The 23,703-nt window shown below is 46.0% G+C and overlaps 1 protein-coding gene across 6 annotated transcripts in view; it reads right to left on the reverse strand.

Annotated features, from left to right (window-relative positions):
- LOC138663624 (oocyte zinc finger protein XlCOF8.4-like) overlaps nucleotides 1-23,703 on the reverse strand; it is a 47,510-nt gene that overhangs the window by 20,243 nt on the left and 3,564 nt on the right. For 2 of the 6 annotated variants that reach the window (XM_069749904.1, XM_069749900.1), the window contains exon 2: nucleotides 4,149-6,184. The exons of 2 other annotated variants lie outside the window; for them this stretch is intronic. The gene's annotated coding sequence lies outside the window, so the exon portion shown is untranslated. Of the gene's footprint in view, nucleotides 1-4,148; nucleotides 6,807-23,703 lie in introns of those variants that run through there. 2 more of the 6 variants (XM_069749902.1, XM_069749901.1) reach the window with 2 other exon arrangements.

Here is a 23,703-nt window from a genome sequence, read left to right on the forward strand (position 1 = left end):
TCCACAATGTTTTCCATAGATCTTTGTTGCGGAGATATGTGGTACCCGTTGTTCCATCTGTTAATCCTCCTGCCCCGGTGTTGGTTGAGGGGGAGTTGGAATATGTGGTTGAGAAAATTTTGGATTTTCGTTTTTCGAGGCGGAAGCTTCAGTATCTTGTCAAGTGGAAGGGTTATGGCCAGGAGGATAATTCTTGGGTTGTTGCCTCCGATGTTCATGCCGCCGATTTGGTTTGTGCTTTTCATTTGGCTCATCCTGATCGGCCTGGGGGCTCTGTTGAGGGTTCGGTGACCCCTCCTTAAGGGGGGGGGTACTGTTGTGAATTCCGCTCTTGGGCTCCCTCCGGTGGTTGTAAGTAGCATTTTTGTGAGTTCTGCTCTTTGGCTCCCTCCTGTGGTTTTGAGTGGTATGGCTGCTTCTTGGATTAGCTTCAGCAGCTGTTTTCACTGATCGTCTTTCTGGCTCGGCTTTATTAGTCTGGCCTTATCCCTTATTCAATGCCAGTTGTCAATTGTTCCTGCCTGGAGTCATTGCTCTTAGGACTTTCCTGACACTCTGACCAGTTCATCTAAGCTAAGTCCTTGCTTGTCCTTTTGTGGTTCTTTTGTTGTGGACTTGTTGTTCAGCACTTTCTTTGTTTTTGTTCATTTGTCCATCTTTTCAGTATGGATCTATTCAGCTAAGCTGGAAGCTCTGGGCAGCAGAGTTTCCCCCCACACCTTTAGTCAGGTGTGGAGATTTTTGCATTTCTCTGCGTTGGACTTTTTCTAGTTTTTATTACTGACCGCACAGCATTCTGTCCTGTACTATTTTCTATCTAGCTAGAAGTGGCCTCCTGTGCTAAATCTTGTTTCATACTACGTATGTCATTTCCTTCTCCTCTCACAGTCATTATTTGTGGGGGGCTAATCTATCCTTTGGAGATTTTCTCTGAGGCAAGATAGATTAAAGATAGAAGCAGGAAAACTATCTTAATGCCGTAAGATTTTTCCTTGATACTTCATCATTATCTGTGGGTATGAGAGCGCTTCTGCTGGAGCTTCTAGAGTTCACCCTCACCCACAATTTTTTTGTGTTTAAGGGGTCCTTCTACCTTCAGCTCCAGGGGACCGCCATGGGGGCGGCCTTTGCGCCCTCCTATGCCGGTCTCTTTTTGGGGCTGTGGGAGAGGGACCTCCTCCTGTCGGATGAACAGGGATCAATAGATCGTGTCCCATTGTGGACACGTTATATTGATGACATCTTCTTTATCTGGCAGGGCACATCCGTCGACCTTGGTCAATATATGTCTCGTCTGAACAGCAACGACATGAATATTCACCTCACATTTATGGCCGATGCTGTATCTGTCGATTTTTTGGATGTCACTATTAAGAGGGGCCCTATGGGAGAAATAAATACTGATATTTTCCGCAAAGAAACATCCACGAACACTCTTCTGCACGCCTCCTCCGGGCATCCGGCCCATATGATTAGATCCATACCGGTGGGGCAGTTTCTCCGTCTTAGACGCATCTGCTCCACCGACTGTGACTTTGAGAAGAGGGCGGAGGAACTGAGGGGACGTTTCAGAGAGCGCGGTTATAGCGGTAGGTCGATCAAAAGGGCCTATCTAAGGGCTAAACATACTAGACGTGACAATTTAATTTATGGTTCTTCAGACCGAGTGACTATGGGTGGCAGTGATAAGTTGAGGTTTATTACCACCTACAGTACCAAATCTCATCAGGTACACCAGATATTACAAAAAGCCTGGCCAATATTAATGGTTGATTCCACTATTAAGAAGTTCCTCCCGGATCGGCCTTCTCTGACATTCCGACGTGCGAGGAACCTTAGGGACCATTTAGTTCAGAGCCACTATAGTGGTCAGCAAACCAGGACGTTTTTGGACAATTTTCCACCCAAACTTGGTTGTAGTCCGTGTGGCCATTGTGTCGCCTGCCCCAACGTAGAAAGGAGTGTCTCTTTCCTTAACTCGAAGGGCACCAAATCCTTTCAAATTAGACAGCATATCACTTGTACGACAAGGTATGTTGTCTATTACGCTACATGCCCCTGCGGGCTAATATATGTTGGCCTTACCACCCGCCAACTTAAAGTCCGCATTAGAGAGCATGTACTGGGGATACAGGCGGCCTCTGGCCACACGGATGGATCTACATTGAAAACTATACCAAGACATTTTTGGGAACATCATGAATGTAATGCGACACTATTAAGAGTGAGAGGCATTGAAGCCTTAAAAATTAATATCAGGGGTGGACAATTGTCCAAAAGGCTAGCGAAATTGGAGACCCAATGGATATGGCGTCTCCAAACTGTCCATCCTGATGGACTTAATGAGAACCTGTCTTTTGCCCCGTTTCTGTAGTCCGCCGCCTGCTGTTTCTCTCCTCCTTGTGCACATCATCCGCATATGTGTGTTTTTATTTTGATTTTAATTGTTTTTATTTCTCTTTATAGTGTTACGGACCATGACACATAATATTTGATGACCTCTGTGGTTGAATAAGTAAAACCGAAAACGCCTTGTGGATTCCCATTGAGAGCCTTTGGAGAGGATATGTTAGACGTCTCTAGTACGACATACAGGAAGATGATGAATTGCCCTTTCAATATACATGTGGTGTTCTGTCCCGTGTGATATGTTGGCTATATGTGTGGGGCGGACATATGTGTGTGTATTTGCAGCATATGCTAGACTGTTATACTATTACATTGTTATTTTGTTCCATCAAGTATACTTCTTAGATGATATGTTTGGTATGTTACTCGCACGTATGTGCTCCTTGCATTTGCACATGGGCGAGTTGGAGGGACATGTGTATATGCATGTGCCATGTGTGTATGCATATACATGTGTTATCATTTGGGACACTCCATCAATATAGACATTTTTATATTTTTTTTTTTTCATTTTTATTTTCTCTTTTTTGTCCCCTCTTCTTATTTGTTTGTTATTATGGGTGATATATCCTTGAAATTATATGGACATTTTAAGGATAGTCCGCTATTTTGCTGGAGGTGTCTGCTTTAGGTGGTCTTTGTGTTTACATCATTAACATACAACACCTTGTTTTCATCCTCATTAAGATGGCTGCTATGGGTTTCTTGTAGTGGCGGCTGTTGGTCTCCAATAATATGGCCGCGGTGGGCTCTTTGCGCATGCGCATTGGTACTTCTAGCTCTTTGTCCCTGTGGTTGCATTTGCGCATGTCCGCCTTTTTCTATACTTAGACGGCGGCTCGGTTTATCTATTCCAGCAACATACACGTCATCTCCGGCTCCTGTCACCGCGGTGCCGCTGCCCTGTGATCACATGGGGCCCCTGTGTTTCCGGGTTATGCGGCCGTGCGGGACAGCTGCCGGTAATCATGGGTACCGCTATACTTCCGGGTTCGTGAGTATATATTTTAACCTTATTTACACACCAGTTACCCCCTGAGAAAGGCACCTTGCCGAAACGCGCGTTGGGGGGGACGGGTCCTGGATGCACATACACACCCACTCTTAAACTGCTGGTATGTATATACTTGGATATTGCAATTGTTTGCTATGACATATTTATCAGTGTCTTATACATACTCTGCATATATATGGTGATGATACGGATGATATGGGTTAATGTGCATTAGTTCCTGTCCATCTGTATGTGCTGTTGTTTGCACGGGTGGTTGTCCCACTTTTACTGTACACCTATTATGTAGTATTTAATAAAGTTTGTATATTTATATTTATTTGGACTTTTGACTGCGTTTCTTTGGTTTGTGCGTTCGTTATGAATATGCAGTTTGTCCAGGAGGTCCTAGTCAGTCATATACTACTGTTATTTTAATTAGTGATATGTTGTTGGAGACTGACATGTTTCCCACTAAGTGTTTTCTTCTATCTTTAGGGGTAGTTAGCTCTTAGGCTGTGACGAGATGCCTAGGCCGAGTTAAGAGCATTCCACGGCTGCTTCTAGTGTTGCGTTGAGCTTAGGGACTGCGGTCAGTATAGTTGCCACCTGCTCATAGCTAGACGCATGTCGCTCCTTAATCACCAGATCATAACAGTCCTGCCAAAGTTTAGGTCAGAAGTTGATGAAAGATCAAGCCTATAGTGGTTATAGAAGGTAGAAGAAGACAACCATGTTGCCGCCTTACATATGTCCTCAATTGGAAGGTTTCCCCTTTCGGCCCAGGAAGATGCCATAGCTCTGGTGGAATGTGCTTTAATGCCCTCCGGAGGTTCCTTATTTTTCACAGAGTAGGCCAGCCGGATAGCGTCTCTAATCCATCGGGACAAGGTGCCCCTCGTGACTCCATATCCCTTCTTTTTGCCCTGGAAGGATAAGAACAGAGCCCTACACTGCCCCCAACTTCTAGTTCTTTCAATATACTGTAAAACTACTCTCCTGACGTCTAAAGTGTGAAACTTTTCTCTTCAGGAGTGGAGGGGTCTTTAAAGAAAGTAGGGAGATGTATTTCTTGGGACCTATGGAATTTTCCCGCTACCTTAGGGAGGTATAAGGAGTCTGGTTTTAAAACTAACCTAACCTGAAATGTCAGAAGCAAGGGTGGATCTATTGATAGGGCCTGAATGTCGCTGACTCTCCTAGCCGATGTTAGTGCTACTAAATGGGCCGTTTTTAGTTCAGGTGTTTTAGGGATGCTGTATCTATGGGCTCAAATGGAGGTTCTGTTAAAGAGTCTAGGACTAGGTTTAGATCCCAGGGGGATATTCTAGGTATGTGGACAGGACTAACTTGTTCACAGGCCATGATGAAACGGGACACCCATTTATTTCCTGCCACATTAAGGCCATAGAGAGCGCCTAGAGCAGACACGTGAACCTTTAGTGTATTTACAGAAAGACCTAACTCTTTTCCCTTTTGTAAGAATTCTAAGAGAGGTCCTATTGGGATTTCCGAGGAGTCGGAATTAGTATGGAATTGCAGAAATTTTTTCCATATTTTAGTATAAATCTTTGTAGTAGACTGTTTTCTGCTGTATAGGAGTGTATCGATTAGGCCCTTTGAGAAACCCCTAGGGTTTAGCATCTACCTTTCAAATTCCAGGCCGTCAAGTGGAGGTTGTCCACTTGGGGGTGAAAGAAAGGTTCCTGAGAGAGTAGGTCAGGGATTGAGGGAAGGACCCATGGATCTGTCACTGACATTGTTTGTAGTCATGAGAACCACGGTCTCTTGGGCCAAAATTGTGCTATTAATATTATCCTGGCCTGCTCTTCTCTGATTTTCCGTATGACTTGAGGAAGTAGAATTATCGGAGGGAAGGCATATGCTAGATTGAATTGCCAAGGTATCTGAAGAGTGTCTAGAATGTCCGGGTGATCCGCACGGGATCGAGATGCAAACTTCTGTACTTGTCTGTTCTGTCTTGTGGCAAACAGGTCTATCTGAGGATGTCCCCATAGTGATGAGTGTGTCGACTTAGGAAGTCCGCCTCTTGATTGTTCTCTCCCTTGATGTGAAGGGCAGAGAGAGACAGCAGATATTTTTTGGCCAAGTTCAAGATCATTTCTGCAGAAGACATTAGAGTGTCTGATCGAGTACCCTTGTTTGTTTAGGTATGCTACTGTCGTAGTATTGTCTGAAAAAGCTCTGACGTATTTTCCTCGAAGCTGTGGAAGAAATTGACGTAATGCATAGTTTACTGCATTTAGTTCTTTTAGGTTAGATGAATATTGGATTTCCTCTTTGTTCCATATCCCCTGGCAGAAACCATGTCCTATATGTGCGCCCCATCCGTGGGGACTAGCATCAGTAGTTAAAGTATGGGATGGTGTTATTACCCAAGGGACATCCCCCCGCCAAATGTTTACTATCTAACCACCATATTAAAGAAGCCAGGACTTCCTGGGATAAGTTTATCTTTGTTTTGAGGTGACCCAGAAGTTGTTTCTCCTCCCTTAGAATTTGATTTTGCAGTGTCCGGGTATGGTATTGTGCCCACTGGACAGCTGGGGTACAGGAAGAAAGGGATCCTAACAAGGACATTTCCTCTCTTAGAGACATTCAAGGTTTTTTAATCGCAGCAGTTACTTTATTTCTTATTAGCGATATTTTTACCTGAGGGAGTAGACATCTTTGTTTTGTAGAATCTAGATGAAACCCTAAAAACGTCTGGAGGGAAAGTGGGATAAGTCTGGATTTTTTGAAGTTGATGATCCAGCCCAGAACCTGTAAAGATGAAACAGTGTAAGCTAATCGTTTAGCACACTGAACAGTTGAATTTCCATCAACTAAAAAGTCATCCAAGTAGGGGATGATTAAGGTGTCTTTTTGACGAAGGTAGGCCATCACCTCTAACATCACTTTGGTGAAGATCCTTGGTGCCGTAGATAGGCCAAAGGGCATGGCCGTGTACTGGAAATGATGATTTCCCCCTCGAGTGTTACTGCGACCCTGAAGTATCTTTGGTATCGGTTATGGATAGGAAGATGGTAATATGCATCTTTTAAATCAATACCCCCCATCTTACAGTTTGGAAAAAGGAGCTTAATGGTGGATCTAATGGATTCCATTTTAAATTTATGGTTTCGAATAAATGTATTAAGTTTTTTAGGTTTATAATTGCTCTAAATGAACCATCGGGCTCCTTTGGAACTTTAACTAAGACTTTTTTATCTACTAGGCTTTGAATTTCAAGTTCAAGGGCTCTTTGTTGTATCGGTGAGCTGAGGTTTTTTATAATGAGTCATGGGGAATTTGGAGAAATTCTATTTTAATTCCTTCTTTGATGATATTCAAAGTCCACGAACTTGATGTTATTTTTTCCCATTGTGGGAAGAATAATTTTAGTCTTCCACCTACTGGGGCGACCGGTGTTTCAATATTTATTATCTCTGCGGAAGGTGGGTCCCTTAAACATAGTACCCCCCTGCTTTTCTTCTTGTGTGGCCCACCGCGTTGGTTTTTCACTCTGTCTCCTTTTTCCAAATGGTCTCCTTCTGAAAGTCTTCCTATAGAAAGGAATTGAGGGATCAGGGAACGCTTTTTTCCTTTCTTTTGCCTTTTTGGGACTATCATCTAGGGCTTTCCCAAAGAGAAACTCACCCTCACATGGGATAGCGCAGATCTTTGTTTTCGACTGCGTGTCCCCTTTCCAACTCTTCATCTATAAAGCTCGTCTAGCATTATTCACTAGACCCGCTGATCTTGCTGCGAGGCGTAGTGTATCAGCTGATGCGTCAGCCATAAAAGCTGCTGCCCCTCTAATTAATGGTATAGCATCCCGCAATTTTTGTCTAGAGATCCTTTGCTCAATTTGTTGATCTAATTGATCAATCCAGATGAGCATGGATCTAGCGGTGCATATACTGGCAATTGCCGGCTTAAATATACCTGTAGAAGCTGGTCAGGAGGATCAGAAAGTAGGCCTGCATCCTCAACCGGTAAGGTGGATTGTTTTGAAGCGGAAGCGACCGCTGCGTCCACTTTAGGGATTTTAGTCCAGGTTATTAGTTCATCATCACTAAAAGGGTATTTTCTCTTGGAGGCTGATGGGAGAAAACTTCTCTGGTCCTACTTTTCCCATTCTCTCTTTATTAATGCCTTAACAGCTGAGGTTACTGGGAAAGCTCTCCTTTTTCTCTCCGCTAACCCCGCGAACATTATGTCTTGCGTGGTCTGATCATCTCTTGTTTCTTCACAACCTATTGTGCTTCTGATTGATTTTACCAAATTACCTACTCCTTAAAGAGGAAAACATGATCGACCTTCAATATCTGACTGTGATGAAGATGAGGATGATGCGTGTGAGGACTCAGAACAGGACACTACATTTCCTTTGCTACTTTTTTTAAGGGGTGCGCTGATCCCAGAAGCATACTTCCACCTTATGTTTTTGGTGCACACCCACATGTATTCATTCACACACAGGCACGGCCCTGAACGTTTAGTTCCACGCATGCCTGTCACAGAATGGTGAACTCTTTGAGGAACTGACAGCAGAAGCGTCCCCCTGTGTCACCAAACTCTTACCCTCAGTACATACAGAGGGAACCACCACACTCCCCTGACCCCTCCCTTGAGATGACTCCGAGTTTACATGTGGTTAGGGTTAAGTCTTGCCCATACTCCCTGGCAGCACCTCTGTTGCCTCCACCAGAGAAGGAGTAGGTTTAAGAAGGATGGCAGAGATTGCAGCTCCCAGGCAGCCATCCTTCCACAACTGATCCCAGCTGACTACTTCCCTGGACCACCAATTTATGACTGGGTTGTGTTTCTTCAACCAAGGGAGGTCTAAGACGATGGGAATTGGCATACCCTTCAAGTTGTAGCACAACAGGGACTCTTTGTGGCGAGTCCTTATACTCAGGTTAATATCATCTACGACTTGGGTCACTCTCCCCTGGCTGAGTGGGAAAGAGTCAATTACCTGAACAATTAGGGGTCTCACCAGCATCCTACCCATCAGACCATGTGTCTGGACAAAGCGAGAATCCACCAAATTGACTCTCACTCCATTATCCACAACCACCGGAACTGTCTCCGTAAAACCGCCAACCACCACTTCAGCAGGAATGGCACACAAACATAAAGATGGATGAAATATACACACTCTGGTCGCCTCCCTCCACACGACAGGGTGACGCGAGTTTTGACATGGTGAACATACTTTAGCGTGAGCTGGGAAGACATTGATGTAATGACCCGTAAGTCCACAGTAGAAACATGCCCCCATACCACGGAGAACAGCAGGCAACCCAGTTTGTGAAGAGACTCCTCCCACCTTGATAGGTTCGTCCGTCTGCACCAGTCTGTCCTCCCCAGAAAGAACAACAGGGGACAGATTCAGTGTATTTCTCTCCCTGAGGCGTCTATCCACCAGGATAGCAAGAGCCATGGAGGCCTCCAATGACCCAGGACTGGCATACTGCACCAGAGTATCCTGCAGCCTAGGTGACAGACCCTGACAAAAATGATGTCAGTGACCCACCTCCTAAACTCTGAGCGGTACTCCTCAGCCTGCCAGCCCCCTTGCTTGATCTTACAAAGTCTAGACTCAGCCAGGGAGACGCCATCAGGATTCCCATACACCAGCGCTAATGCCGCAAAAAACTCTTCCACTGACCGTAAAGATGGTGAATCAGTCATCAGGGAGAAGGCCCAGGATTGGAGATCACCCTTGAGAAGGGAGACTATAATCTCCACATGCTGTTCCTCACTGCCCGAAGAATGAGGGCGGAGTCTGAAACATAACTTACAGGCCTCCTGAAAAAACAAAAATGTATCTCTCCCTCCAGAGAACCTGTCAAGGAGAGATATCTTGAGTTCCAGTTGAGCTTACACATGAACTGAGACCCAGAACTCTGACACCTGCTGAAGCTGCTGCACGATATATATAGTGACTAATGATGAGCGAACATACTCGATAATGCTCGTTAGTTGACCGAGCATTGCTGTACTTGTGGTACTCGGCGAGCACCGAGCATTTCCGGGTTTGCTCGGTGGGATCTCGGGTCCCCGCCCTGCATGTTTGGCACTCTTTAGAGAGCCAATTAACATGCAGGGATTGTCTGCCACACACTGTAATGCCGTAGCCATTTTGGTTGTGGCATTACAGTGATTGGCTGGCCGCATAGCATCATCAGGTATATAAGAGACCTGGCGCCGCCCTGCTTGTCGCATTCAGCTCCTGATTCAGACAGTGTAGAAGAGTTGCTGCCGAGATAGGGTCAGATTTGGAGGTTTGTCAGTTAGTGTGGGTATACCAGCAAATTGTACAGAAATCCAGCTAAACCAACAGTCCTTCTAAGTGCTAATTACGGAGTATACATGCAGCGCCCCAGAGTCCTGGTCGTTGCAGTAATGTCGCTCTGCCGCTAAGGGGAGTGATGTTATGTCTGATTGCACTAGAGGAGTTCACCTAACCAGGTATCACAGCACACATTACACTTCACACTCCGGCCACTAGGGGGAGCAAAAGGCACTATGTATTAGGCCACTCCTCACACTGGTAAAACTAGGGGTTGGATAGGAAGTTAGATCAGAACGCAGCCTGGGAGAGATCTAGGGAGGACCTGTCAGGGGTCGGTTCCTGACAGGGGCCAAGCAGAACGAATAGAAAGCAACGGAACCGCACCTGCACTACCTTGCGGCAGTATCCTAAGAAAGGACAAGAAGAGAAGGATATTGTGGAAAGTGAGAAACGAGGTTAAGCGCAAAGGAGAGCCAGTAGGAGTCGTGCCTCGAGAACGGCAACTTCCTACTGAGGCACGTAGCCGGTGACCGGAACACAGAGGAAGTAACTGACTCTATGCCTTACTTCAAATACCGCAGGACAGTAAATTATAGGTTGGCTGTCTACCATACATCACCTAAGCAGACATAGGGGGCAAGCGTGGAGAGGGGCGTCTCTAGGGTCCCAGAATAGCTCCGAGCCTTCCCATCAAACGGGTGCGTCCTATCCAGATAAACTTGGGGGACGAAGAGAGAGAGAGAAAGAGAAAGAACGAGAAAAGAAGTTGTGAGGACTATCCCTGTTGTGAATTCTGTGGCAGAGCTCCCTCCTGTGGTCACAAGTGGTACTTCGGCTGATTCTCTCTGGGAGCTTCCGTTTGTGGAGGAAAGTGGTACTGCGGCTTCTGAGTTTCCTCCCTCAGGTGATCTGGTGAGGTCGTTAGGTGCTTCTCTACTTAACTCCACCTAATGCTTTGATCCATGCTTCCTGTCAATGTTCCAGTGTTGGACTTGTTTTTCCCTGGATCATTCCTGTGGCCTGCTGCTCTGCATAGCTAAGTTCTTCTTTGCTATTTGTTTGCTATTTTTTCTGTCCAGCTTGTCTATTGTTTTGCTGGAAGCTCTGGGACGCAAAGGGTGTACCTCCGTGCCGTTAGTTCGGTACGGAGGGTCATTTTGCCCCCTTTGCGTGGTTTTCTTTAGGGTTTTGTGTAGACCGCAAAGTTATCTTTCCTATCCTCGCTCTGTTAAGAAAGTCGGGCCTCACTTTGCTGAATCTATTTCATCCCTACGTTTGTCTTTTCATCTTAACTCACAGTCATTATATGTGGGGGGCTGCCTTTTCCTTTGGGGTATTTCTCTGAGGCAAGGTAGGCTTATTTTCTATCTTCAGGCTAGTTAGTTTCTCAGGCTGTGCCGAGTTGCATAGGCAGAGTTAGGCGCAATCCACGGCTGCCTCTAGTGTTGTTTGGAGAGGATTAGGGATTGCGGTCTGCAGAGTTCCCACGTCTCAGAGCTCGTTCTATTATTTTGGGTTATTGTCAGATCACTGTATGTGCTCTGACCACTATGTCCATTGTGATACTGAATTGCCTATCACAACATATCCCGAATGCTCAGCAGGGAAGAACTACAACACACAGGCGCTAGTGGTAGACACTGATTTCCACCTGCAAAGGGAACTCTGGATGTGCCTTCGGACCGGCCGGTCTCAGACAGCCCTGTTAACTGTGTTCTGGATTGAGGGTCCTGAAGTCTTCAGTAAGAGGTAAAGAGACTGCAACCCTGTGTCCTCATTATTAACTGCACCTCACACCATCGCCACCTACACTACTGGGAAGCCCTGGGGATATACTTCACCTGTGGGAAGGTATTCCATCTAGCTGCCATTCCATCACCCCAGCGGACCCCTAAGCAGCGTCGGTCACCCAGACCGAACACCACAGGTGGCGTCACGAACCCTTGACAAACTACCATCACTCCTTTTATTGGACGCCCCTTAGCAGGGTCACGGACCGGGTCCAGCCACCGTGACAACCCCAGAACTGAGACAGAGAGGACCGGTACTGAGAACCTGTGGCCCTGTGTCTGAGGGCGCTCCATATACAGTACAGACCAAAAGTTTGGACACACCTTCTCATTTAAAGATTTTTCTGCATTTTCATGAATATGAAAAATGTAAATTCACACTGAAGGCATCAAAACTATGAATTAACACATGTGGAATTATATACTTAACAAAAAAGTGTGAAACAACTGAAAATATGTCTTATGTTCTAGGCTCTTCAAAGTAGCCACCTTTTGCTTTGATGACTGCTTTGCACACTCTTGGCATTCTCCCGATGAGCTTCAAGAGGTAGTCACCGGAAATTGTCTTCCAACCTTCTTGAAGGAGTTCCCAGAGATGTTTAGCACTCGTTGGCCCTTTTTCCTTCACTCTGAGGTCCAGCTCACCCCAAACCATCTCGATTGGGTTCAGGTCTGGCGACCTTGGAGGCCAGGTCATCTGGCGTAGCACCCCATCACTCTCCTTCTTGGTCAAATAGCCCTTACACAGCCTGGAGGTGTGTTTGGGGTCATTGTCCTGTTGAAAAATAAATGATGGTCCAACTAAACGCAAACCGGATTGGATAGCATGCTGCTGCAAGATACTGTGGTAGCTATGCTGGTTCAGTATGCCTTAAATTTTGAATAAATCCCCAACAGTGTCACCAGCAAAGCACCCCCACACCTCCTCCTCCATGCTTCACAGTGGAAACCAGGCATGTAGAGTCCATCAGTTCACCTTTTCTGCGTCGCACAAAGACACGGTGGTTGGAACCAAAGATCTCAAATTTGGACTCATCAGACCAAAGCACAGATTTCCACTGGTCTAATGTCCATTCCTTGTGTTCTTTAGCCCAAACAAGTCTCTTCTGCTTGTTGCCTATCCCTAGGAGTGGTTTGCTAGCAGCTATTTTACCATGAAGGCCTGATGCACAAAGTCTCCTCTTAAGAGTTGTTGTAGAGATGTGTCTGCTGCTAGAACTCTGTGTGGCATTGACCTGGTCTCTAATCTGAGCTGCTGTTAACCTGCGATTTCTGAGGCTGGTGGCTCGGATAATCTTATCCTCAGAAGCAGAGGTGACTCTTGGTCTTCCTTTCCTGGGGCGGTCCTCATGTGAGCCAGTTTCTTTGTAGCGCTTGATGGTTTTTGCAACTGCACTTGGGGACACTTTCAAAGTTTTCCCAATTTTTCGGACTGACTGACCTTCATTTCTTAAAGTAATGATGGCCACTCATTTTTCTTTACTTAGCTGCTTTTTTCTTGCCATGATACAAATTCTAACAGTCTATTCAGTAGGACTATCAGCTGTGTATCCACCAGACTTCTGCTCAACACAACTGATGGTCCCAACTATATTTATAAGGTAAGAAATCCCACTTATTAAACCTGACGGGGCACACCTGTGTAGTGAAAACCATTTCCAGTGACTACCTCTTGAAGCTCATCAAGAGAACGCCAAGAGTGTGCAAAGTAGTCATCAAAGCAAAAGGTGGCTACTTTGAAGAACCTAGAATATAAGACATATTTTCAGTTGTTTCACACTTTTTTGTTAAGTATATAATTCCACATGTGTTAATTCATAGTTTTGATGCCTTCAGTGTGAATTTACAATTTTCATAGTCATGAAAATACAGAAAAATCTTTAAATGAGAAGGTGTGTCCAAACTTTTGGTCTGTACTGTAGATTGCAGTGCTAGGTAGGCAGGGGAGTGTATGTGGCTCTATATATATCAGTGCTAGGCATGCAGGCACTGTATGTGGGTATATAGACATCATTGCATACATCAAGAGGGTCCATTCCATTACTGTCTGCTGCTGCCTATTACATATATACCTAGCCCCAGGTATCAGTGGCTAAAATTGTGGCATTTGAGGGCTCCATTCAACTATTTTGCTGTGTCTTACCCTAGTCATTAACAACAATTGCCAAAAAAAAGAATTGTTACCCACAGTCCAGATATTTTAAACTGTGGTTTTTACACACACTGATCACATATACGGTAAGTTTGCTCCAAATTCAACCATTTGTACTGAACGTGGAAAATATTGTAGTCCATTTAAAATGGGCTAGGAGCGTGGCAAGGGACAGGGAAGTGGATGTGATGCTGATGGTCCATGCAGAAGACGAGGCCGTGTGCAAGCTGAAATTGGGCCACAACAAACACCCACATCTTCTCGCTCGACCTTCCTGTCCCAATTACTAGGGGTCCGCAGCATACCACTAATGAACCCAGAGCAGTGTCAAAAGGTTGTTGGTTGGATAGCGGATAATGCTTTCAGTCACTTTGCCACCACCACGTCCTCCAAATGGTCAAGTCTGAGTAGCCATGAGTCTGGACCGCATATTACTCACACTGATCCTTCCGCACACCATGCCGAGTGCCCGGAGACAACTGATCCCACACTTGGACACTACGAAGAGCTAGCTGTTCACTTTTCCATTTATAGATTCAGGCCTATCACCCGGTAAACTTGAAGCGAGGCAAGATGAGATCAAATGTACCGATGCCCAAATAATTGAGCAGCCACGGTCACACAAAGGCGATGGTGGGAAAGTGTCACAAGAGGTGGACAATGATGAGACACAATTGCCAGAAAGTCAGGAGGAGGACCAAGGTGCGGATGTGGAAGACGAGGTGGTGGATGATATAGTAACTGACCCAACCTGGCAGGAGGACATGAAAAGCAAGGACAGCAGCACACATGGGGAAGGAGGCGTAGCACTCCAACAGGCAGGAAGAAGCTGTGTGGTGGCCGCAGACAGAAGGCGGGCAACCGTTCCTCGTAACACTAACATGACGGAAGTTGCCAGTCCAACTGTTAGGACTTCCTGAGTCTGGTTGTTTTTTAAAGACTCTGCCAATAACCCCAAACAGGCCACTTACACCATCTGCCATGCCCGCATCAGTGGGGGTAGCAAGACTACCAGCCTGGCCATCACCAGTATGATCAGGCACATGGCAGCAAAGCACCCGACTTTGTGGGCCGAACCCCAGGCCCCAGGAACAGCGTTTGTGGGTGACACCACTGCTTCTTCCAATGTTGTGTGTGCAAGCCAATCCCCTGTCCACGGTGCATGTGAAGCAGCCTCCTGCCCTGCACCTGTCATTTCCCACAGTCATCTAGCACCATCATCAGGCATGTCCACATCCTTGTCCCAGCACAGCCTTCAGTTGCCCATACCCCAATTATTGGAACGCAAGCGGAAATACGCAGCCAATGCCCAACAGGCCATAGTACTAAATTCACACATTTCTCATCTGATTGCGCTCGAAATGTTACCTTTTAAGCTCGTGGAGATGGAAGCTTTCTGCAACCTGATGGAGGCGGCCATCCAAAGGTACTCAGTCCCCAGCTGCCACTATTTCTCCCAGTGAGCCATCCCGGCATTACACAAGCACATTTCCCACAACATTACCCGTGCCCTCAACAATGCTGCTACTAGGAAAGTCCACCTAACCACAGACACATGGACAAGTGCTTGTGGGTAGGGACGGTACATCGCAGGGACGGTACATCTCTCTGACGGCACACTGGGTTAACATAGTGGAAGCCAGAACCCAGTCAGACCTTGGGATGGAACACGTCCTCCCGACTCCGAGGATTGCGGGCCCTACGTTAATCAAGGTTGTCCCCACAGTCTACAGCTCTGGCACCTCCTTCTCCTCATTCTCTTCAGCCTCCATCTCCGAAATGAGCACATCAGTCCAAGATGGAAGCACTGCAGCACTGCCTCAGCCAAGCAGCAACAGGCTGTGCTGAAGCTAATATGCTTAGGTGACAAACCGCACAAGGCTGAAGAGTTGTGCACAGCTCTGAAAGAGCAGTCAGATTTGTGGCTGACACTGTTGAACCTTCAGTGAGGCATGGTCGTGTGTGACAATGGCCGGAACCTGGTGGCGGCTCTGAGGCGAGGTGAGCTCACACACGTACCATGCCTGGTCCATGTGCTTAAGCTCATGATTCAACAGTTTCTCAAAAGCTATCTGGAGCTGCCGGATCTGCTTGTGAAAGTACGCCGCCTGTCTGCCCATTTTAGAAAGTCAGCTACAGCTTCAGCCTCCCTTGCCATGCTTCAGCAGCGTTTGCAGTTTCTGCCTCACTGACGGGTGTGTGATGTCCCCACGTGTTCGAATTCTACACTGCATATAATGGAAAGAATTTGTGAGCAGAAGAGGGCAGTTGTTGACTACCATCATCAACAAGGTCATTGTAATTCAGTTCAGACTCCACACATAAGACCTCAGGACTGGACATGGATGTCAGACATATGTACCACCCTACAAAACTTTTAGGACTCCACCAAGATGGTGAGGGGCGATGATGCCATAATTAGCGTCACCATCTCGGTTCTCTGCATTCTAAAAAGCTCTCTTCTCACAATGAAATAGGATGCATTGCAGACGGAACACGAGGATATGGAGCAAGGAACCATACAGGGTGATTACACACAGCCGAGCCTTATGTCGTCCCAACGTGGATTGGTAGATAATGAGGAAGAACAGGAGCTACTTTTATGCGCTATAGATGTTACTACGAGCACAACTGTCATACCATCTGTTCAGCGTGGATGGCCTGAGGACAGGGAGAAAGAGGACAGCATGGTCAGTCGTCCTGTTGGTGAGGACACGGAAGTCTTGCCTGTTAGCAGTCTGACACGCATGGCTGACTTTATGTTGCGCTGCCTTTCCCCTGACTCTTGCATTATCAAAATTTTCGGTGACTCTCCTTACTGGTTGGTGACACTTTGAGACACACACTACAAGGAGAACTTTCAATCTCTTCTTCCAGAGGCAGACAGGTGTACTAAAATGGTGCAATAGCAGAGGGCTTTTGTTGCGGAATTATAAAAAAAAACTTCCCATCTGAAAACGCAGCAGACGTCACAATTCGTTGGACAACCAAGGAGTACAGGCAAGAGAGACACAACTCCAATCTAGCAGAGGCAGGGGAACACTGGCAAAGATCTGGGAGAGTTTGCTCAGACCCTCCCAACGCCTGGGTCACAAGGAGTGCAATGTTTGGGAGGATGCTGAGGGAGTACCTTGCTGACCATACCAATGTCCCCGTGATTCCTCTGTGCCTTTTAATTATTGGGTCTCAAAGCTGGATACGTGGCATGAACTGGATCTCTACACTTTTGAGGTCCTGGCTTGCCCTGCCGCTAGTGTTTTGTCAGAGAGTTTTTAGTGCCGCTGGTGGAATTATAACTAATAAGCGCATCCATCTGACAACTGAAAATGCCGGCAGGCTGACTCTTCTAAAAATGAACAAGGACTGGATTGGGCCAGACTTTTGTACACTACCGCATTATAGCAGTGAAACCTAACCTCAAATCCAGAGTCTTTTTTTAGGAAGTATATTCCCATGCACCTCTTCACACCCACAGTTGGTGCTTCCTGATTTTGGCTATTTGCTGTTATCCTCCTCCTTCTCCTCATCCTCATCATCCACCACCACTAGATCACTAGGGTGAATGTGTTCCGTGATGCAACAGCCACGTTACTGTTGGCAAGGGTGTTAATGATGCCCTTAAAATAAATGTTGACACAGTATGTTGATGCGTACCCCCCAGGGTAAAATGTTTGTCAGCTTATAAACTTAGTGTATTGGCATTACAAGTAGAGGAGACCCGCTCCTTTAAACTGGAAAAACATTTTTCGGAGGCCATCCTCCACATTTCTTCCTTGGGTGATTGGAATGCGTGCAAATTTGTGGCAGGCCTTGAATTCACTTCGTGGGCAATCTTTATGTGACTTGACTTAAAAAAATAGTAATAATGGGAACTTTGGTTTCATGTGGCCATCCAGGACATCTGTTCCAAGGGTTATTGGGGTGTGTGTAACTTTGAGGTGTTAGAATATTTTTTGTTTTGACTATATGCCATCTTGTTGTGGTTTTCAGGCTGCTGGTCTTTTTCCTCTGGTGCTGGGTTTGTCCTAGGTCAGGTGATTGCATCACCCTTTATTACCCAGCACCTGCCTCCCAGTCCTTGCTGGACAACAGTGTTAATCCGCTAGTGTACTGGCTTGGTGCCTTGTTAGCTTTCTGTGCTTGATATTGTGCAGTTCTGAGATCTCTAGTTCTGCCAGTTTTGTTTTTAGTTTTCCATTCGTTTCTGCAGCTTCCTCTATTTTCCTACTAGGAGGTTACCTGTTTTTGTTCCCAGTCCCTAGATCGTTCAGGGACACCGTTCCCCTCTACCTGTAGGCCTTCATTTGAGTTTAGCCTAGGAAACGTTGGTGGGTCTATTCACAAGGAATAGGTCTCCCACTCCATCGTAAGGTTTCAGCCTAGTCCTAGTACAGGGTCAGCTGTTCCCCCTCTTCTACTCTAGTCCTAAGCTGCAGATCCGTAACATGAGGAAGGTCAGGTCTTGCATTCAATGCATGGGCTAACAGTATGGCAGTACCAAATGAAAAAAGTGATCTTGGTTTTCCTGTGGCCATCCAGTACATGGGTTCAAAGGCTTATTGGGGTGCTTGTGAATTTAGAGCAGGCCTTATATTAATGCATAAGCAAAGAGTATGGCAGTACCAAACGAATAATGTGAACTTGGTTTTCCTGTGGCCATCCAGTACGTGGGTTCAAAGGTTTATTGGGATGTGTGTGAATTTGGTGCAGAGCAGGCCTTGCATTCAATGCATAAGCAAACAGTATGAGAGTACCAAATGAATAATGTGAACTTGGTTTCATGTGGCTATCCAAGACGTCTGTTCCAAGGGTTATTGGGGTGCGTGTAACTTTGGGGAAGGGCAGGCCTTGCATTCACTGCATAGCCAAACAGTATGGGAGTCCCAGTTCCTAATAATGGGAACTGTAGGGAATTGTCAGCTGCTTCAACAATGCAATTCTCCACTTTTGGTTCTTCATCCTCAACACTGCAATTTTCCAATGCTAGGTATTCTTTAGACTCAACACTGCAATTCTCCACTGCCAGGTATTTTTTATCCTCAACACTGCAATTCTCTACTATAGGTTCTTCAGCCTCAACACTGCAATTTTCCACTGCCAGGTGCTTTTTAGCCTCAACACTGCAGTTCTCCACAATAGGTTCTTCAGCCTCAACACTGCAATTCACCAATCCAGGTTCTTCAGCCTCAACACTGTAATTCTCCACTCTGCCAGGTGTTTTTTAGCCTCAACACTGCAATTCTCCACTACAGATTCCTCAGCCTCAACACTGCAATTCTCCACTCCAGGTTCTTCAGGCTCACCACTGCAAATTCAAAAATGCAGGTTCTTCAGGCTTAATACTGCAATTCACTGCATAGTCAAACAGTATGGAAGTACCAACTTCCTAATAATGGGAACTTTGGTTTCATGTGGCCATCCAGGACGTCTGTTCAATTGGTTGTTGGGGTGCATGTAACTTTGGTGCAGGGCAGGCCTTGCATTAAATGCAAAGGCTAGCATTATGGCAGTACCGAATGAAAAATAATGGGAACTTTAGTTTCATGCGGCCATCCAGGACGTCTGTTCCAAGGGTTATTGAGGTGTGTGAAACTTTGTTGCATTCAATGGATAGGCAAACACTATGGGAGACCCACTTTCTTATAAAGATAATATTTTTTTCAGGAGGCCCTCCTGTATGTCTTGGGAAAGGGGTATTGGGGTGCGTCCTAATTTTTGGCAGCTCAGCCACTCACTGCATAGGCAATAACAGTATAGGAGACCCACTGTTTAATAATGGCCCTTTAAGAATATTAATGCCGCCTGATGCCCTTATTAACATAGGCTTTGTGACTTTAAGAGTCCCTCCTTCACAAATGAAACAAGATGTGTCTGATGATGTGTCACACACCACATGACCATCTAAAGTTGTTAAATGTTAAAATGACATTTCCCAGTGAATGCATTTGTATTGGTTGAAAGGAATGCTAAAGTTGAAAAACATCAAAAACACTACGTGTGAATGTAGCCCAAGTGGTTGAGGTACATTTTTTTTTGGGGGGGGGCTCATTATTTTTCCTTACATACATTTTATTACCCTCAAAAGGATGTTCCATAACATATTTCCCAGAAAAATCCATTTTGGTTTTGTATGTTTTAGTGTGCGCCTGTAAAACTGGGCCCACACTCTGAAAACATTGGTCACAGCTGTGACCTAGGAGTCAGCAATGCTTCCAGGGGTCTTCCCCATGATGTTCCCGTGACATTTGAGTTCCCATCGATTTCAGATGTTTTTAGACCCTAAAAAGACCAACGGGAAGGGGGGGAAACATGAGGATTTGTTATCTAGTCGTTAGAAAAGTGATTAGATTATTAAATTTTGTATGAAATTCACCTTCAGTTTCGGGTCAACCTTTAATTCTGCATAATATTAATTTCAGCACTTTATAAAAAGCAGTTGCTTATGTGAAATGTTTACATGAGCGTTTTAAAAAAAAGTCATGATTTTCATCCAGAAAAAGATGATTTTCCATCTGTATTGTCACCCGTATAGCATTCATTTTTATACATCAAAAGTGAATAAAATTTACAAAATACAGTGTCCATTGTTAGTAATGGGAATGTATTCGGAAAAATCGATGCTATACGGATGATTCATATGGCATCCAATTTTTTTTTTTTGCACACCCATAGACTTCAACAAGCGAGTCTCATTCGAAATACAGAAGAAACCGATGCGTGCCGTAACATTTCTCACGCAGACATTTCCACACTAATCTGGATAGCCCAATTCCATGACACTGCTCCTAGTGCTCTGATTGAGGTCGGGTTTATTTTCTATCACGGACGGCCCTTGGACAAATATTACAGTAGTGTGAGCATAGCCTGACAATACTTGTTACAATAAAGATTATTGCAACAAGTAATAGTAGTTGCTCAAGCAATAAATTGGAAACATTGGAAAAATGTTGTTCCCCACATGCATAGATCCACATGACATATGGGGCCGGAGGTGACAGGCAGGGGGTGAGAAAGCCTTACTGCAATCTATGGAGTGGATGTTGGGAGCACTATGGGGGACTTAACCCTTACAGCTATGTGCACACGTATAATGGTGCACTGCTGATTTTTCCGCAGCGGATTTGATAAATCTGCGGATTTACCACGGTTTTTCTGCGGATTTCACTGCGGTTTAATAACTGCGGTTTTCTATCGGACCAGCTGTAAAACCTCTGCGGAATCCGCAGAAAGAAGTGACATGCTGCGGAATGTAAACCGCTGCGTTTCCGCGCGTTTTTTCCCGCAGCATGTGCACAGCGTTTTTTGTTTCCCGGATCCGCAGCAAAATCCGCAGCGTGTGAACATAGCCTACCTCTCCTGCACAGGACATACAACAGTACAAGCTGGGAGCAAAGAAGACGTAAGGGTTAACCCTCACATACAAAGGTGAGGAGGCAGTAGAGTACATGGTGGGGCAGCAGAGCAGTTTGGGGAGCACATAGGATATCCCATCTGCAGGCTGGATGAAGCGGAGGTGAGGGGGCACTTCCTTCTGGACCCCATATTGAGTGGGAATACTCAGCCCCAGTGCATACCTCCCAACTTTTAAGGCTGGGAAAGAGGGACAAAGTTTGCGGCGCACGATGCGCGCCGTGGCAAATTTTAGGCCATGCCTCTGAGCACATCCATTCACTAGCCACACCCATATTCACGTCCCAACCACACCCATTAAGCACTGCTGATCACACTGTTCATAAAAAATAATTATAAAAAAAAAAATATGGCGGGCCTTTTGTGCTACGATGGGCATTGATTTGTCTTTTTCTTCGGCGTTTCATCCTCAGACTAATGGCCAAACTGAGCGAACTAATCAGACTTTGGAGACCTATTTGAGATGCTTTGTGTCTGCTGATCAGGATGACTGGGTGGCTTTCTTGCCGTTGGCCGAGTTTGCCCTTAATAATCGGGCTAGTTCGGCTACTTTGGTTTCACCTTTCTTTTGTAATTTGGGTTTTCATCCTCGTTTTTCTTCTGGGCAGGTTGAGCCTTCTGATTGTCCTGGTGTTGATTCTGTGGTGGATAGGCTGCAGCAGATTTGGACTCATGTGGTGGACAATTTGACGTTGTCTCAGGAAAGGGCTCAACGTTTTGCTAACCGCCGTCGGTGTGTTGGTCCCCGGCTTCGTGTGGGGGATTTGGTTTGGTTGTCTTCACGTCATGTTCCTATGAAGGCTTCCTCCCCTAAGTTTAAGCCTCGGTTTATTGGTCCTTATAAAATTTCTGAAATTATTAATCCGGTGTCTTTTCGTTTGGCTCTTCCAGCCTCTTTTGCCATTCATAATGTTTTCCATAGATCTTTGTTACGGAGATATGTGGTGCCCGTTGTTCCCTCGGTTGACCCTCCTGCCCCGATGTTGGTTGAGGGGGAGTTGGAATATGAGGTTGAGAAGATTTTGGATTCTCGTTTTTCGAGGCGGAGGCTTCAGTATCTTGTCAAGTGGAAGGGGTATGGCCAGGAGGATAATTCTTGGGTTGTTGCCTCCGATGTCCATGCCGCCGATTTGGTTCGTGCTTTTCATTTGGCTCGTCCTGATCGCCTGGGGGCTCTGGTGAGGGTTTGGTGACCCCTCCTCAAGGGGGGGGTACTGTTGTGAATTCTGCTCCTGGGCTCCCTCCGGTGGTTGTAAGTGGCACTTTTGTGAGTTCTGTTCTTGGGCTCCCTCTTGTGGTTTCAAGTGGTATGGCTGCTCCTTGGAGTTAGCTGTGGTCAGCTGCCTCCACTTATCATCTCCTCTCTCGCCTATTTAAGCCTGGCTGTTCCTTCAGCTAGTGCCACTTGTAAATGGTTCCTGGTTGGATTCACATCTCTTTGGAGTTCCCTGTTATCCTGACCAGTTCTGCAAAGCTAAGTTTTTGCTTACTTTTTCCGTCCATAGTTTGTGGTCTTATCCATTCTGTGCTTTCTTGGTTTGTCCAGCATTTTCAGTTTGAAGTATTTTCTGTCTTGCTGGAAGCTCTGGGAAGCAGAGTTACCCTCCACACCTTTAGTCAGGTGTGGAGATTTTTTGTATACTCTGCGTGGATTTTTGTAGTGTTTTATACTGACCGCACAGTATTCCATCCTGCCCTATCTATCAAGCTAGACTGGCCTCCTGTGCTCATCCTGGTTTCATTCTGTGTATGTCTTTTTCCTCTCCACTCACAGTCATTATTTGTGGGGGGGCTAATCTATCCTTTGGGGATTTTCTCTGAGGCAAGATAGTTTTCCTGCTACTGTCTTCAGGGGTAGTTAGCTCTTAGGCTGTGACGAGATGCCTAGGGAGAGTTAGGAGCATTCCACTGCTGCTTCTAGGTTTGTGTTGAGCTTAGGGTCTGCGGTCAGTACAGTTACCACTTCCCTCAGAGCTCGTTCCATGTTGCTCCTAGACCACCGCATCATAACAGTGTGCTGCTGTGCCGGCCGGGTGCAGGGACTCAGGGAGCTCTCAGCTGACTGGCTGATACACATACCTCCCAACCAGTGCGGGACAACTAATGTCCCGCCGGGGATCGCGGGGCTGACTGTCAAAATCAGGACAGTCCCGCTGGATCCGGGACGGTTGGGAGGTATGCCAGTGTTTTATCTCCTATCAGCTGCCAGTCAGATTCAGGGAGATCCAGGGGCTACTAATAAGCTGCTCTTCCTGAACATAAACTACAGCCCCACAACTTTCATTCCACCGTGTGAAAGGAGACAATGCAGGTGCTGTGACCTCCTCAGCACAGCGGACACATGATGCTGCCTCCCAGGTGGTATCTGTGCTCCTCTTAGAAGCTACTCCCCCATTATCTGCAGCAGATGGGTGTTGTACTACTGCTTCCCTCCTCCTGTCCTGACCACTCTGCCTCCTGCACAGGTTTCAGCAGCTCTGCAAGCCAGGAACTGAGCAGCCCCGCATCCACCAATGAGAAGACGGGAGCTCGGCCATAATCTTAAGGTACCTTCACACATAACGATTTAGTTAACGATATCGTTGCTTTTTGTGACGTAGCAACGATATCGTTAACGAAATCGTTATGTGTGACAGCGACCAAC

Source organism: Ranitomeya imitator, chromosome 2 (assembly GCF_032444005.1).
Source record: "Ranitomeya imitator isolate aRanImi1 chromosome 2, aRanImi1.pri, whole genome shotgun sequence".
Taxonomy (NCBI): Eukaryota; Metazoa; Chordata; class Amphibia; order Anura; family Dendrobatidae; genus Ranitomeya; species Ranitomeya imitator.